Source organism: Triticum dicoccoides, chromosome 2B (assembly GCF_002162155.2).
Source record: "Triticum dicoccoides isolate Atlit2015 ecotype Zavitan chromosome 2B, WEW_v2.0, whole genome shotgun sequence".
Lineage (NCBI taxonomy): Eukaryota > Viridiplantae > Streptophyta > Magnoliopsida > Poales > Poaceae > Triticum > Triticum dicoccoides.
This window is the reverse complement of record NC_041383.1, coordinates 518,102,504-518,116,009: the sequence shown is the minus strand read 5'-3', so window position 1 is coordinate 518,116,009 and position 13,506 is coordinate 518,102,504.

Below are 13,506 nucleotides of genomic sequence, written 5' to 3'. Positions count from 1 at the left end.
GGCTTTCTCTACTGAGGTGCTCATCCATATGAACCAGGGCACAATCGCAGTAGTTCTCCCGGTGCCGCCTTAGCCGATAGAGCGGAATGTAAGGTAGGAAAACACGGGAGCCGGTCAATCCCAACATTTGACCAAAGACATGATTTAGAGCTGATGCATATAAGGCCAAACTCGCGACGCCGAACACTCCCTAAGGTATTCGGACTTTACAACATATACTGGGCTGAATAACGGCCTCGATAATAAGTCCTGAGTTTCCAGGTATGTGCATTAGTATGGTGTGACAAAAATTCCGACAACGCCAGTATCCCTCCCGGTTGTGTTAAGTGTCCGGAGGGGAAGAAACAACAAGAGACATTAAAAAGATCTATGCAGGGTCTTAATCTAAAGACAAACCTTTGAGCGGGGCCCTGCTGCACGTCCGTGCCTTTATCTCCGTTGTGTCGTATCCTGGAAGGGCGTAGCACGATGATCATCTGTAAAAAAGTAAAAGCCCAGGTGAAAGGCTTTGTGCAAAGAGTTGGTTAATCTGAATGAACCATGAAAATGCAATATGTATTAATAGAGTCGAGCCAAACTATGGGCATCTTTTTTTTGCGAGTAGCCCCTAGCTCCACTTATGGTGGTATCCCCAGCTCGGGTTTATCTGGGCTGTTACATCTGGTGGAGCACCGGACTTGTCTAACTGTGTTCGTGGTCTTGATGACCGACCGTTTAGTCTGGTTGGAGGGGCCGCTCAGTGTTCGGCTACTAGAGCCGCCACATATTCTTCCACACGTAAGGAACGCTCTGTATTTCCACTAACTGTTATGATGCCACGTGGACCGGGCATCTTAAGTTTAAGATAGGCATAGTGCGGTACTGCATTAAAACGAGTGAAGGCCATTCTTCTGAGTAGTGTGTGATAGCCGCTTCGGAATGGAGCAATGTCGGAGATTAGTTCTTCGCTTCTGAAGTTGTCGGGAGAACCGAATACAACCTCTAGCACTAGAGAGCCCATGCAGTGGGCCTCGATGCCTGGTATCACTCTTTAAAGGTAGTGTTGCTTTGGCTGATTCTTGACAGGTCTATCCCCATTTTGCGGACAGCGTCCTGATATATCAGGTTAAGACTACTGCCACCGTCCATAAGGACTCGAGTGAGATGGTATCCATCAATTATTGGGTCGAGCACCAAGGCAGCCGAACCTCCATGCCGGATACTAGTCGGATGATCCCTGCGATCGAAAGTGATCGGGTAGGCCGACCAGGGATTGAATTTGGGGGTGATGGGCTCCACAGCGTATATGTCTCGGAGTGCGCGTTTGTGCCTCCTCTTTGGAATGTGAGTTGGGAAATCATATTTACTGTTTTGACTTCTGGTGGGAATTTTTTCTGTCCCCTAGTGTTCGGCTGGCGAGGCTCATCCTCGTCTTCACTTGGCGTCTCCCTCCCCTTGTGTTTGGCATTTAGCTTGCTGGCCTGCTTGAAAACCCAGCACTCTCTGTGGGTGTGATTTGCAGGTTTTTCGGGGGTGCTATGAATCTGACACAATTTGTCTAGAATCTTATTTAGGCTGGACGGTCCATCTCTACTACCTTTAAACGGCTTCTTCCTTTGACCGGGTCAAGAGCCCCTGAATCCGGCATTGACCGTCGTGTTATCTGGGCTGTCTTCATTATTTCGAAGCTTGTTTTTATTGCGTCGTGGCTTCCCATTGCCATCTCTGACTTCGGATGTGCCTGGGTCGCTGGTGCCGCTACGAGCCAGCCAACTGTCCTCGCCCACGCAAAAGCTGGTCATGAGGCTTGTTAAGCCTGACATTGTCCTCGGCTTTTCCAGGCCGAGGTGTCTGGCAAGCCATTTGTCCCGGACACTGTGCTTGAAGGCCGCTAAGGCTTCGGCATCCGGGCAGTCGACGATTTGATTCTTCTTAGTATGAAATATGTTCCAAAGTTTTCGGGCTGACTCTCTGGGCTGTTGAATTATGTGACTTAAATCGTTTGCGTCTGGAGGTCGGACATAGGTCCCTTGAAAATTGTCCCTAAAGGCATCCTCAAGGTCTTCCCAACTTCCAATTGAGTTTATGGGGTGGCTTTTCAACCAGTGCCGAGCTGGCCCTTTCAACTTGAGGGGTAGGTATTTAATGGCATGGAGATCATCTCCGCAAGCCATGTGGATGTGAAGGATAAAGTTGTCAATCCAGACTCCAGGGTCTGCCATTTCGTCGTATGCCCCTATGTTCACGGGTTTAAATCCTTCCGGAAATTCATGGTCCAGCACCTCATTCGTGAAGCACATGGGGTGTGCGGCACCCCTGTATTTGGATGTGTCGTGGCATGCTATCGACGGTTGTTATGTTCGATGCTGATTTCTTGCTGGTATTCGATCAATGTGATCATCTTGGTAGCTCTGATCCTATGGCGGAGCGCGCTTCCTAGATCCGTAGATGGACCTGGCCACACCGAACTTTTTGTCCAGGAGCTCACGTAATTCATGTGCTGACTTGTGTGCAGAATCATTAGCCGTCCTGTTGTAGCCACGGGGTGGTCGGTCTGGCTGGTCGGCCGTTTTCGGCTGAATGGGATCTATGGCTTCATCATCGAATTTGGGCAGCAGCTTGCGCTTTGGATAGCTCTTTGTGTGGCGATTGCCACCATATTTCTCTTCTATGTCCAGCACCTTGTTCCATCTGTGATTTAGCGTATCCTGCGCGTCCTTAAGCCTTTGCTTATGCTTCTTTAAGCTCCTCGCGGTGGCGATAAGCCTTCTGTGGAGGTTCTCTTGTTCCCAGTGTTTTTCTGTGATGATGAGTGCGTCATCATCCGGACTGTTCTCCTCTCCGGAGACAGGTTGATGAATTTTACCCTCGGGAACGGAGTCATCTGACGTTGGCTCCGGACTATGTTCACCCTCCCCTGGCTCATCCTGCTCCATCGCTGGGTCCATGGGGTCGTCATTTCCTTTGGAGTCGACCGGGGTATTGTTCTTTCTTGCACTGTTGTCACTGTTTTTACTGTGGCGGGATTTAGAGCGGCGCCTATGGCGTAGCTTTGGTGGCTTATCGAGGGGATTATCCTTTGATGCATCATCGCCATCGCCTTCTTTTGGTGTGTCCACCATATATATATCATATGATGAGGTGGCTGTCCAGCGCCCTATAGACGGTGGTTCCTGTTCTTCTCTTGCATTGTCGTCCATACATTCAATGTCTTCGGAGTTGAAGTCAAGCACGTCGGTTAAGTCATCGATAGTGGCTATTAAGTGGGTGGTGGGTAGGGGACGGATTTCTTCGTCGTCCGCTTCCCACTTGAGCCGGACATAGTTCGGCCAAGAATCTCCCGACAAGGAAAGAGACCTTAAAGAATTTAGCACATCACCCAAGGGAGAGTGCTGAAAAATATCCGCGGAGGTGACCTCCATGACCAGTGCCCTATCAGATTCGATAAGCACGGACGTACGCGGTTCGGATCCTGTAGCCGGAGACGAGCTCGAGGGTCCGATGACACCATCCTCGTAAGAGGTGGGATCAGTGTCCGACTCCAACACAGATGAGTGTGAGGCCTCCGTGGCGGGGTCCATCCACTCGTCCCCGGAGGACGTGATCTGCTCCGGATTGATTCCCGGGTCCGCCGCAGGTGCGATCTCCCGAACACTATCTGATGGAAGATCTAAGTCATGCTCGTAGTGACTGTTCGGCGTACCTGACATGCGCTCGAATCCGTCGAACATCAAAGCTCCGTGGATATCGACAGTATAGTTCAAGCTTCCAAACCTGACCTGATGGCCAGGGGCGTAGCTATCAATCTGCTCCAGGTGGCCAAGCGAGTTGGCCTGCACTATGAAGCCGCCGAATACGAAGATTTGTCCGGGAAGGAAAACCTTCCCCTGGCCTGCGTCATTAAAGATGATTGAAAGAGCCAACAAGCCTTATCACGATGACACAGTGGAACTCTCTATGAAAGAACCAATGTCGGTGTCAAAACCGGCGGATCTCGGGTAGGGGGTCCCGAACTGTGCGTCTAAGGCTAATGGTAATAGGAGGCAGGGGACACGGTGTTTTACCCAGGTTCGGGCCCTCTCGATGGAGGTAATACCCTACTTCCTGCTTGATTGATCTTGATGATATGAGCATTACAAGAGTTGATCTACCACGAGATCGTAGAGGCTAAACCCTAGAAGCTAGCCTATGATTATGATTGTTGTTGTCCTATGGACTAAACCACGATGTTTTTACCCAGGTTCGGGCCCTCTCGATGGAGGTAAAACCCTTCTCCTGCTTGATTAATATTGATGATATGGGTAGTACAACAGTAGATCTACCACGAGATCGGAGTGGCTAAACCCTAGAATCTTGCCTATGGTATGATTGTTGTTCGTCCTACGGACTAAAACTCTCCGGTTTATATAGACACCGGAGAGGCCTAGGGTTACACAAATTTGGTTACAATGGGAGGAGATCTTCGTATCGTATCACCAAGCTTGCCTTACACGCCAAGGAAAGTCCCATCCGGACACGGGACGGAGTGTAAAATCTTGTATCTTCATAGTCCGGGAGTCCGGCCAAAGGTCTTAGTCCGGCCATCCGGACACCCCCTAATCCAGGGAGTCCTCAGTAGCCCCTGAACCAGGCTTCAATGACGACGAGTCTAGCGCGCACGTTGTCTTCGGCATTGCAAGGTGGGTTCCTCCTCCGAATATTTCATAGAAGATGTTGAACACCAGGGTAGTGTCCGACTCTGCAAAATAAGTTCCACATTCCTTCGTAGAGAGAATAATATTTGCATCAATCGGATCTGCTGACGTATTCCGTGGCATGACATCATGCCACAGCCAGGCTCTTTATTCATTTTATTGTTCCACCTCAGCGCGTTTAGCGAGGTGGTTTCCCTGGCATGTCTTGTCAAAGCAGATATCGTGTCCCCTTATTCCCGGATTCTCATCAATACGAGCATGGGTAACCCAACCGCGCCATTAACCGCGGCGCTTGGGAGATAAGCGAGTTTTATTAGGCCGGTGGGGGGCTCGTAGTTTTGGCCGCCCATATAAGGAGATAAGAATCTGCCCTTTCCATTCACGCCTTCTTCCCCCTCTGCTTATCCGTCCCTGCGCGCTCGAGCTCCAGCGCCCAAGCCCGCACTTCCCACCTCAACCTTCTCCAACCATGTCCGGAGCGGGAGGTAGATGGATGGCTTCCTCCGTTACGGAGGGGCAAATCAAGAAACTGAGGAAGGCCAGATACTTGTCTAACGACATTGCGCACCGGCTTCCAGATGTGGGGCAACTCATCCCCACCCCCAGGCCCCATGAGAGGGTTGTTTTTCTTCCCCATTTCCTCCGCGGACTGGGTTTTCCTCTTCACCCGTTCGTCCGTGGGCTCATGTTCTACTACGGCCTGGACTTCCACGATCTGGCCCCGAACTTCATCCTCAATATCTCGGCGTTCATCGTCGTGTGTGAGGCCTTCTTCTGCATCCAGCCCCACTTTGGCCTATGGCTGAAAATCTTCAGCATCAAGCCGAAGGTTGTGAAAGGCCGACAAGCAGAATGCGGAGGCGCCATGGTGGGCAAGATAGCCAACGTCACCTGGCTCGAGGGTGCCTTCATGGAAACCATCAATGGGTGGCAATCGGGGTGGTTTTATATCACTGAGCCGCGTGACCCGAAGTGGGTAGCGGCCCCTGAATTTCGACCCGGCTTCCCCACCCGGCTCACATCTTGGAAAGAGATGGGTCTGTCATGGGGCAATCTGGAAGAGGTGACCGGACTTCAAATCTGCGTCCGAGACCTGGTGACCAAGAAGGTCAAGCTTGTCAACTTGGTCCAGGTCATGCTCTTCTGCCGGATCCTCCCGTTCCAACGACGGGACTTCAATTTGTGGGAGTTCGACCCGGCCCAACGCCAGACTCTATCCCGGCTCTTCCAAAATGAAGCACGAGGACGCCTGGAAGGTGCTTTCCAAGAGTTCCGAGGTCCCTCCTCCCGTCACCGAGGATCGTGGATTCTGCGCCAAACGTCAAGCCTCCGAAGTAAGCTTACATTTAGTCCCTTACGGGATACCTGAATTTCATAGCATGACTTTATGTGGGATCTAAAATCCCGTTCCTTTGACAGGACTGGAAGAGGATGTCCGGACAGTTTGACTATCCGGCTCCTTTGCCCGAAGGCCCAGCAGACGCGCAATTGGCAAAGCTGCTGGTTCCGGCACCTCACGTGGTGCCGGAGAAGAAGGCCAAGGAGAAGGCCACAGGGACCCGAAAGAGTTCCCGGTGTCCAGGGGCGTCGGATTTTCCCGACAACCCCAATGCTCCCTCCGCCTCCGAAGATGAGGAGTAGGAAGAAGAAGGAGATGCCTCTCCCCCTCCAACGGGGGGAGGCACGAAAAGAAAGGCCTCCCCAACTAGGGAAGCCGGAGGGTCCAAGAAGGGGAAGTCCCTTCTGCTAGACTACGCCCTTGATGCCGAAGACGGCGAGGGGGAATGGCCATCCAGGGTCAAGCCCCTAGCAACATCGAAAGTGTCCAGCTACCCGAACTACTTATGGCGCTCCTCTAGTATTTGATAGCTCCTCATGCCGAATTTTAACAATGCAGCCCGCCCACAGCTCAGCTCGATGATTCGACGAGCGGCTCCTTGGGCTCGTCGGATGTGAATAGTGCTTCGCTTCCGACGGCCTCCTCCCCTCTCCCTACGGACGACGCCGAGGTGGAGTCCAAAGGGGACTAAACCAGGAGGAGGTGGTTCTGGAGGCGCCGCAAGGCGACCTCCCGGACTCCAGGCCCAAAGGGGACAAAGCCCCGGAGGGATTCAAGTCCGGCCCAGGGCCGGACACTGCTCCGGAACCATCAATGGTCCCGGAGTCCAACAGGCGGCGCTTTCACAAAAAGGTCAAGCCTACGATGCCGGTGACCTCCGTCCATCCGGAGGCGCCGGACAATTTGCTAGAGGCGCTTAACGGCGCCTCCATCAACGAGGAACACCGCACTGTTATGAGTGCGGTGATTCAGAAGGTTCAGTCTGCCAAGAGCGGACTGACGGAAGCCTGCACAAGCCTGTTAACGGTCTTTGAGGTATGTGTTCAAAAACATATATAAAAAATGTTACCGCATAGACAGTAGCCCCTGATGCTTAGTTCGGTGTTCGGAAAGAAAAGCCAAACTGAGGATCTTAAAAGATATATGCAGGAGTCTAATAGAAATATGTCAATATGGGAATGCAGGCTGCGCTGCTGACCTCTGCCGCACTGACTGCGGAGGTCAATGCATTGAAGGAAAGCCTCGAGCGGTCCGAGAGCGAGCCCAACCGTGCCAAGAAGCAGCCCGAGGATAAAGAAGGTACATAGTAACTCCTGTAAATGTATATAGAAATACTTGGTTGCAAAATAATAATAGGACCAACGTTAATGTTGCAGGAGCCACTAACGAGGTGGCGACCCTGAAAGAGGCGGTCTCCGAGGCCGAAAAGAGTGCGGCCTTGGAGCGCACCGAGCGAGAGAAGCAGGAGGTGCGGGTGGCGGAGGTGCGGCAAGAGCTCTAGGCTCTCGTGGAAAAACATGAGAGTTTGGAGCGTGACTCGAAGACTCGAGAGTCCGAGCTTGCCTCGGCTCTTGAGAGTGCCAAGACCGCTAAGGCCGAGGCCCAGAAGGCCCTTCAGGAGATCGAGACGATGAAGTAGATAGCGGTGGGTAAGGCATTCTTTATGCAAAGCAAAAATATAAAAGTTAATTATCTGCTACTTAGCCGAATCCGGAGCTCTCCAGGAGCGTACGCCGATCTGCCCCATAGTGTGTCTGATGCCGCCTCGTACTACCGAGCCGAAGAGGGGAGCTCGACGGAAAAAGTGTTCTGGTCTCAGTATGCTGAGGCCGGACATCCGGTGCCCCTGAGCGACCAACTGAAGCAGCTAGTTGAGCTCCACAAGGTGGCCGAACAGGCCATGAAGGGCCTCATAGCTCGGCCGTGGCCCAGAGAAGCCATGCCTGGGAGCTACTTCGGTCTGGTGCGGCGGCTGGTGGACGCGTGTCCGTGGATTGAAGTCATCAAGCGCTCCGCTTGTATTGAAGGTGCCCGTCGGGTCCTTGCTCGTGCTAAGGTGCACTGGGGCAAGCTGGACGCGGAGAAGCTGTTGACGGATGCGCCACCGCCGGGCAAGGAGTATCGTATGCCCGAGATGTATTACAATGGCGTTCCGAAGGGTGCCCGCCGCATAGCGGATGAGTGCTCCAAAGATGTGATTTTTGAATGAACTCGCATTTGTTATCCTGTACGCTGAAGCTTTGTTCATATGCGTTAAGCAACGCTTGTTAATTTAAAATACTACCTTCTGTGCATCCATTTATCAAATCTGAGAGATGCAAGTCGTCGGCTTCGACCCCCATGCCACGAGTGCTGGGGTGTTCGGGATAAACCTGAGCGCTCTTGTTCCCATTCTTGGGTCCATCTAGGGAGGCGTTTAGCACAGCGAACCAGGCCGTCGGACTTATAATGCTTTATCACTCTCACTTAGGCATAGAATTCTATAATTTTAAATTTCGGCGAAGCCCCTAGTATTCAGAAGACCGAGTTCGGGGCCCTATCCACGCCTAGGCCGGAGAAGTCCGGTTCCTCGCTTGAAGCGGCATGAGTCTTTAAGGACTCGAAAAACCTCGCGAACAGCTACCAGGCTCTCGCACTATCATGACAGTCAGTTTTAGCTTTCTCTACTGAGGTGTTAACCCAGCTCAACTGGGGCACAATCGCAGTAGTTCTCCTAGCGCTACCTTAGCCAACAATGCGGAACGTAAGGTACCAAAACATGGGAGCCGGGCAAACCCAACTATTGACCAAAGACATGATTCGGAGCCGATGCATATAGTGCTATAAGTTTGGGGTGCCGCACTTGTTAGAGTGTTCGGTCTACTCACACCGCGTTATGGGGTGTTGTAAGCCCCTGGTGTATTATCCATGCCAAAGTGTACGGTTGCATAGTGTCATGACTGAGCATGTTTGCATATAAGAATAGATAAGTACAATAATAGGTAAGAGCTATGTATTGTTTATTAAAAAAGGGCTGCTGCGAGAGCACAACGATACAAAAAGTGTGGTAAGCAAGAGATGGGAGTATTTAACATATTCCCCTTCAGGGGCAAGCTGCAGGATTGTAAGAGAAACAGGTATTAAACTCGTTATAGAGACCACCTTGACTTTTGACGTAGCTTTCTTCCTCCCTGGCTATTGCATCGTTTGTTCGGCGATAGTATTGCGGGACAGGACTTCCGAATAGTTGGGTCCTAAAAGTGTGTAAAAAAGGAAAAACAGCGAAATAGGGAGCCCCCTAATGCGGTTAAGCCGCATTCTGGGCATGCCATTGTTGTGCCCCTCCCCTTATGCCCATGATATCTCTAAGGCGTAATTATGTACGCGCGGTACTAGCATTGCCGCTTGGCAGGGGCTGGGGTCGGGGCCGCACTGCTATGCTTGCTCGGAACGTGCCAGCCGTATTTGTTGTAGGTTACTTCGGGCTCGCTTGACGTTGTCCGGACGTTTGGCGCCTGGATTGGAGAACTGCCTTGAAAGGCTACTCTGTACTTCCGCCGCCAGGGCTGTCGTGTGCTCCTCCATTCGGAGAGAGCGTTCTGTGTTTCCATTTACCGTGATGACTCTGCGAGGTCCTGGCATCTTGTGCTTGAGATATGCGTAGTGCGGCACCGCATTGAATTTTGCAAATGCGGCTCGTCCGAGCAGGGCATGATAGCCGCTGCGGAATGGGACTATGTCGAAGATTAAGTCCTTGCTCCGGAAGTTATCTGGTGATCCGAAGACCACCTCGAGTGTGACCGAGCCTGTACAGCTGGCTTCGACCCCTGGTATGACACCTTTGAAGGTTGTCTTTGTGGGTTTAATCCTTGAAGGATCGATGCCCATTTTTCGCACTGTGTCCTGGTAAAGCAGGTTCAGGCTACTACCGCCGTCCATTAGGACTCTGGTAAGGTGAAATCTGTCGATAATTGGGTCTAGGACCAGTGCGGCGAATCCGCCATGATGGATGCTGGTGGGATGGTCCCGTCGATCGAAAGTGATCGGGCAGGAGGACCATGGGTTGAACTTTGGGGCGACTGGCTCCAGCGCGTAGACGTCCTTGAGAGCACGTTTCCGCTCCCTTTTGGGGATGTGGGTTGCGTATATCATATTCACCGTCCGAACTTGCAGGGGAAATCCCTTCTGTCCTTTGTTGTTCGGCGGCCGGGGCCCCTCCTCGTCATCGCTATGTAGCCCCTTGTCTCTGGTCTTGGCACTTATCTTGCCTGCCTGCTTGAACACCCAACAATCCCTGTTGGTGTGATTGGCTAGCTTTTCGGGCGTGCTGTGTATCTGGCATGAGCGATCAAGTATCCGGTCTAAGCTGGATGGTCCCTGAGGGTTTCATTTGAATGGCTTCTTCCGTTGCCCCGGTTTAGAGCCTCTCAATCCGGCATTGACTACCATATCTTCAGTATTGTCACCGTTAATGCGGCGCTTGTGCTTGTTGCGGCGTGACCTGCCGTTGTTATCCTTGTTATCCGTATTGCCGGGGCTCTTGCTTATGTTATTGCTCGAGCCAGCCAGCTGTCTTCTCCCGCGCAAAAGCGGGTCATGAGTGTCGTGAGGGCTGCCATAGACTTTGGCTTTTCCTGTCCTAGGTGCCGGGCAAGCCATTCGTATCGGATGTTGTGCCTGAAGGCTGTGAGGGCTTCGGCGTCCGGACAATCGACTATTTGGTTTTTCTTTGTCAGGAACCGTGTCCAGAATTGTCTGGCCGATTCCTCTGGTTGCTGGATTATGTGGCTTAGGTCATCGGTGTCTAGTGGTCGCACATACATGCCCTGGAAATTGTCAAGGAATGCGGATTCCAGGTCCTCCCAACAACTGATTGACTCTGCTGGCAGGCTATTAAGCCAATGTCGAGCTGGTCCTTTAAGCTTGAGTGGGAGGTATTTGATGGTGTGTAGATCATCGCCACGGGCCATGTGGATGTGAAGGAGATAATCCTCGATCCATACCGCAGGATCTGTTGTGCCATCATATGATTCGATGTTTACGGGTTTGAAGCCCTCGGGGATTTGATGATCCATTACTTCATCTGTGAAGCATAGTGGCTGTGCGGCGCCCCTATACTAAGCTATATCGCGATGCAGCTCGGACGAGCTTGGTCTGTTGTATTCGGCCGGGCCATACTTATTATGTCCGGCGTGACGGCTAGCATCACATGACGCGGGGCACCCATGCGATCCGTAGATCGATCTTGTTTGCCTTGCCGTATTCTCCAAGATGTCTCACAGGTCTGTTGTGTCTCCCCGTACTCTGGTATATTTTGAGCGGTGTCGGGGTGCGGTTTGGGTCGAGGGCCTGAAGGCCTCTCTATCACGGCCACGGGGTGGCCGATCGGGCGCATCGTACGCTGGTGATGCAGGTTTAGTTGCTTCCTCCTCAAGTTGGGGAAGCAGCCTGCGCTTCGGGTAGCTCTTGGATGGGCATTCTAGTTTATACTCTTCGGCCGCCAGGACTTCGGTCCATCTGTCGGCTAGCGAGTCTTGGTCAGCTCTAAGCTGCTGCTGTTTCTTCTTGAGGCTGCTTGCCGTGGCTACGAGTCTGCGTTTGAAACGCTCTTGCTCGATGGGATCCTCTGGCACGACGAATTCATCGTCGTCGAGGCTTGCCTCGTCTTCGGAGGGAGGCATGTAATTGTGGTCCTCATCCTCTTTGTCGGCCGCTCTCTCACGAGGGATGGCTCCTTCGTTCTCCTGCACTGAATCCTGCTGGAGGGGGTTGTCTTCGGCACTGTTCGGCGTATTGTTATCTCCGGTGCCGGAATCGCCGTTTTTGCTTTGGCGGGACTTAGAGCGGCGCCGCTGACGTCGGCACTTGGGTTGCTTCTTGGAGGGGTCGTCCTCCGTTTTCTCCTTGCCATCCCCCGCTTTAGGGGTATCCACCATGTATATGTCATATGACGAGGTGGCTATCTAGTTCCCTATAGGCACTGGTTCTTGTTTGTATCCTTCATCGGCGTCCATGCCGTCGATGTCTTCGGAGTCGAAGTCGAGCATGTCGGTTAAATCGTCTACAGTGGCTACAAAGTGGGTGGTGGGTGGGCTACAAATTTCTTCGTCGTCCGCGTCCCAACCGTGTTGGCCGTAGTCTGGCCAGGGCTCTCCTGACAAAGAGAGAGATTTTAACGAATTTAGGATGTTGCCGAAAGGTGAGTGCTGAAAGACATCCGTGGCGGTGAACTCCATGACCGGAGCCCAATCGGGCTTAACTGGGAGAGGTGCGGGATTTACGAAGTCCGGATCAGAGTCCGGCACCTTGGAGTCACTGGCCTTGCGAGGGACTAAGATGGTATCCGGCTCCATCGCCGTAGAGATTGCAGTTTCCGGGGTGGCGTCTAACCGTCCGTCCCCGACTGGCGTAGTGGGCTCCGAGCTAACGGTCGGAGCGGTCACCTGAGCGACGCTTTGGACGTTGTCTGATGACAGAGCTAAATCGTGCCCATCATGATAGTGCGGCGCGCCCAGTTGTGGCTCGAATCCGTCGAAGATCAAGTCCCCGCGGATGTCGGCCGTGTAGTTCAAGCTTCCAAACCTGACCTGATGGCCAGGGGCGTAGCTCCCGATCTGCTCCAGATGGCTGAACGAGTCAGCCCACAGTGCGAAGCCGCTGAATACGAAGATCTGTCCGGGGAGAAAAGTCTCATCCCAGACCGCATCGCGATTGACGAGGGAAGAAGCCATCGGGCCTTAAAGGCGATGGCACAGAGGAACTCTCAATGAAAGCACCAATGCCAGTGTCAAAACCGGTGGATCTCGGGTAGGGGGTCCCGAACTGTGCGTCTAGGCGGATAGTAACAGGAGACAAGGGACACGATGTTTTTACCCAGGTTCGGGCCCTCTCGATGGATGTAAAACCCTACTCCTGCTTGATTAATATTGATGATATGGGTAGTACAAGAGTAGATCTACCACGAGATCGGAGTGGCTAAACCCTAGAATCTAGCCTATGGTATGATTGTTGTTCGTCCTATGGACTAAAACTCTCCAGTTTATATAGACACCGGAGAGGGCTAGGGTTACACAGAGTCAGTTACAATGGGAGGAGATCTTCATATCGTATCACCAAGCTTGCCTTCCACGCCAAGGAAAGTCCCATCCAGACACGGGACGGAGTCTTCAATCTTGTATCTTCATAGTCCAGGAGTCCGGCCAAAGGTCTTAGTCCGGCCATCCGGACACCCCCTAATCCAGGACTCCCTCAAGATTCCTTCGGGTTTGATGGAAAAACTGCTAGCTAAAACTTTTACGGAGATGGAACAAAGCATCCTGATGAACATCTACGCTATGTGGATGATGTTTGTGGACTAATTAAGCTTGCAGGTATATCCGATGATGTTGTTAATAAGAAGGCTTTCCCTTTATCTTTGAAGGGAGATGCATTGACATGGTACAGGCTATGTGATGATACGAGATCATGGAACTATAAAAGATTGAAATTGGAATTTCATCAAAAGTATTACCCTAT